The sequence below is a fragment of the Giraffa tippelskirchi genome, chromosome 3, assembly GCF_054371585.1.
Source record: "Giraffa tippelskirchi isolate mGirTip1 chromosome 3, T2T-mGirTip1v1.2.pri, whole genome shotgun sequence".
Taxonomy (NCBI): domain Eukaryota; kingdom Metazoa; phylum Chordata; class Mammalia; order Artiodactyla; family Giraffidae; genus Giraffa; species Giraffa tippelskirchi.
The window spans coordinates 51,262,685-51,265,650 of record NC_137277.1 but is presented as its reverse complement, the minus strand read 5'-3'; the positions used below and the strand labels follow the sequence as shown (position 1 = coordinate 51,265,650).

The 2,966-nt window shown below is 48.6% G+C and overlaps 1 long non-coding RNA gene across 1 annotated transcript; it reads left to right on the top strand.

Moving 5' to 3' along the window:
- Window positions 1-392: 392 nt before the first annotated feature.
- On the top strand, window positions 393-2,962 carry LOC145541979 (uncharacterized). The gene is made up of 2 exons (XR_014079484.1): window positions 393-488; window positions 2,203-2,962. It is a non-coding gene; the product is annotated as an uncharacterized LOC145541979 (long non-coding RNA).
- Window positions 2,963-2,966: the final 4 nt, after the last annotated feature.

Here is a 2,966-nt window from a genome sequence, read left to right as displayed (position 1 = left end):
AGCAGCCACTTTTCATGTGGCAGGTTTCTGGCCCTGATGATGTATGACCTGTTGGCGCTACTGAATGGTGCCCTTTGTTCCAGGGGATCCCATGTGCCCCCTTTTTATTGACTTGTTGATTCAAAGGGGCAGGAAAGTTCCACAAATCCCACTGCAGGCCTTGTTCTAGCCCTGCCCAGGTGGGGAAGTCCACGGACCTCATGCTTCCCAGAAAAGCTGGTAGGAAGCTGCGGGCTGCCTGAAGACAAAATCTCTCTTAAGAAGCGGCTTTCTTTACCTCGAACTCAGGCAACTGTGTGTCTAGAGAGAGCCTGGGAACACACATCAAGCTCCCAGCCCTCTACCTGTGGTTCTAGAAGGTATGGAGTATTCCAGAATGCCATCTGCACCCAGAAGGAGAAGAGCAGAGCAGGTGTGTGTTAAGAAGAGCCCCCACTTCCCTGTACCCTGGGCCACGTTCAGTGAAGTTTTTCTCTGTGACCAACAAGGTGGGTGTGTATGTGCGTGTTCAGTCGTGTCCAGCTCTTTGCGACCCCATGGACTGTAACCCGCCAGGCTCCTCTGTCCATGGGATTCTTTAGGCAAGAATACTGGAGTGGGTTGCCATTTCCTCCTCCAGGGAACCTTGCCAATCCAGGGAATGAGCCTGTGTCTCCTGCATTAACCAGTGGATTCTTTACCACTGAGGCACCTGAGAAGACAGCAGCAAAGTGAAGAAGGAGCTTGGCTTCCTTCTGCAGAGAGAAGTCCTTCCAGAGAGCAATCCCAGGGCCACGGGGGAGGACTCTGGGGGAAATAGGAGACAAGGCTGATGTCTACCCAGCAGGAAATTTCATCTTAATCCTGACGAGGACAAGGATTTACAGGATACCCCTTACCCTTGTCTTCTCTTCTCTGGTTCCCTCCTGGAGATGGTGGGTGACAGTGAGCAGTTTTGGAAAAGGAGCCAGGAAGGGTAGGGGGCAAAAGAGGTGAGGAGTTGCTAGGAGGGAGACCCAACACACCTTTGGACATCAGTTTCTCTTCTCATTTAGGACTGTGAACTGGGACTGGATTTTGTCTCCTTTTCTTACCCCATCTTAATACCAAACTTCAAGGATCTAGCAGAGGACTGGACAAACAGAGGTCTCTGCCAAGCCTTGATTCCTCCACTGAGGGGGGTGAGGTGCGGGTGGCGCATATATCTGACCGTTGTTCCAGGAAGCCGCAGGCTCTGACTCCAACCAGCTCTTCAGTTCCTTGTCTGAAGCAGTCACACAGATCCCACCAAGAGTTCCCCACCTGTGAGCATACCTCCCCCAAATCGCAAGGTTATGTGTCCACTACTCAAAGGTGACAGATTCTTGTGTACTGTCTCCCTGCCCTTCTGGGGTTTTCGTGGGTCCTGGAATCCAGACCCATCATCTGGGGAATAGTATGAGATCAAAGGTACGATTGCTCCCTTGGTCCTAAATTACTTCCCTCTAAGCGCAGAGGCTCCAGGGTACAAATGCAGAGGCACTAAGGGCTCCACCTGGCCCTTGAGAAACTCAGTGAGGAAGAGGGAAGCAGAGACTGTGGCTGAGCCAAGAAATGACAAGTCAGGAGTAAAGAGCATCCACACACTTCACAGTTGTAAAATGGCTTTATGTTCCGATATGTAAAATAAAATGTCCATGCTATATAACAAAACACTTGACGTTTCATATCCCATCCGCTAATGTGTCTTCTAATAATGTGTAATCTGTACTGTGTGCGTGTTTATATATATTTATTTATACGTTTTATCTAAGTCATTCTTTGTTTTTAACATCAAATGTGTAATAAAAATTTAAATAGATGTCTTTCCAAATACCCTCTCCAACGTTCATTTTATTAAGTTTATTCATTTAAAAAAAAAAAGCAAAGCTGAATTTGACATGTGGCCTGCATTTGTGAGATATATATATTTATATATTTTATTTATTTATTTATTTTATTTATATAATATATAAATAGCTATTCGGCATGCAAAGAGTTTAGTGATTTCCCAAATTTTGATTACAGAGTTCCCACCAGCCCCACGGATGGGCTGGTGACATTCAATGCTGAAGAGCTGGGCTTGGGACTACGGGATCCACCTTCCTGGAAAAGCGTTACCCTTGCTCTGAGCTCACTGGCTGAATTTACTGGAAAAAAGGAATGCTTTCTCAATTCTCGTTTTTATTTCTGTTGGGCTCTCAGGCGCCAGAGGCGAGGATTTTCTGGGAGCCAAACAGGCTCTGGAGGTGCTGAGCAGCGCGGTCTCCTGCGGACACCGCCAGGTCAAGTGTGCTTCCCAACGGCTGGTCGTAGGATGCAGACGGCGCCTGAGAAGAGAGTCTGGTGCATCAGAGTGAGGGCTGTATGCTGGGGACCAAGGCAGAAGGGCTCTGTCCTTTATAAGAAAACCTGAATGATGCCAGAGATGTTATTGGTTGCCTTTTCACACTTCTCGGGAAAAAACAGGGTTTTAATACTTGTCAACTGGTGCTTAGCCCATGATTCTCTCTCTAAAAGTGGTCCCTCAGACCTCAGAGCTCCAGGGATCAATTTCCGAGCCACTAATGGAGCAGTCAGCCCTCCTCTCCGAGCGGGCTTGGAGGCTTAGCTGAGCCCACCTCTCAGGTAGTCTCACAGACTCTCCGGAAGCCAAAGGAGTGAGCCTCCTGCTTCCTGAACAAGATGCTCAGCGCCTTTCGCAAGAGCCAGGACTCTGCAAGATGGGCAGAGAGCCCCACCTCCCCAGCCAGGAGAATCCTCCTCCCCCCACCCCCCCACTCCCGACTTGCCCTGCCAGAGAGACTTCACCACCTGGCCCCTGAGTTAATCGAAAATTATATTATAAAAACCTCTAAGTGACTCACATGAACGCTCAACTCCCATCCCACCCAAGGGCATGTCAAGAGATGTCGGAAAACACTGGATCCAGATCCTGCAGCCAAAAATCTCTTCTTAGATAGTGTGTA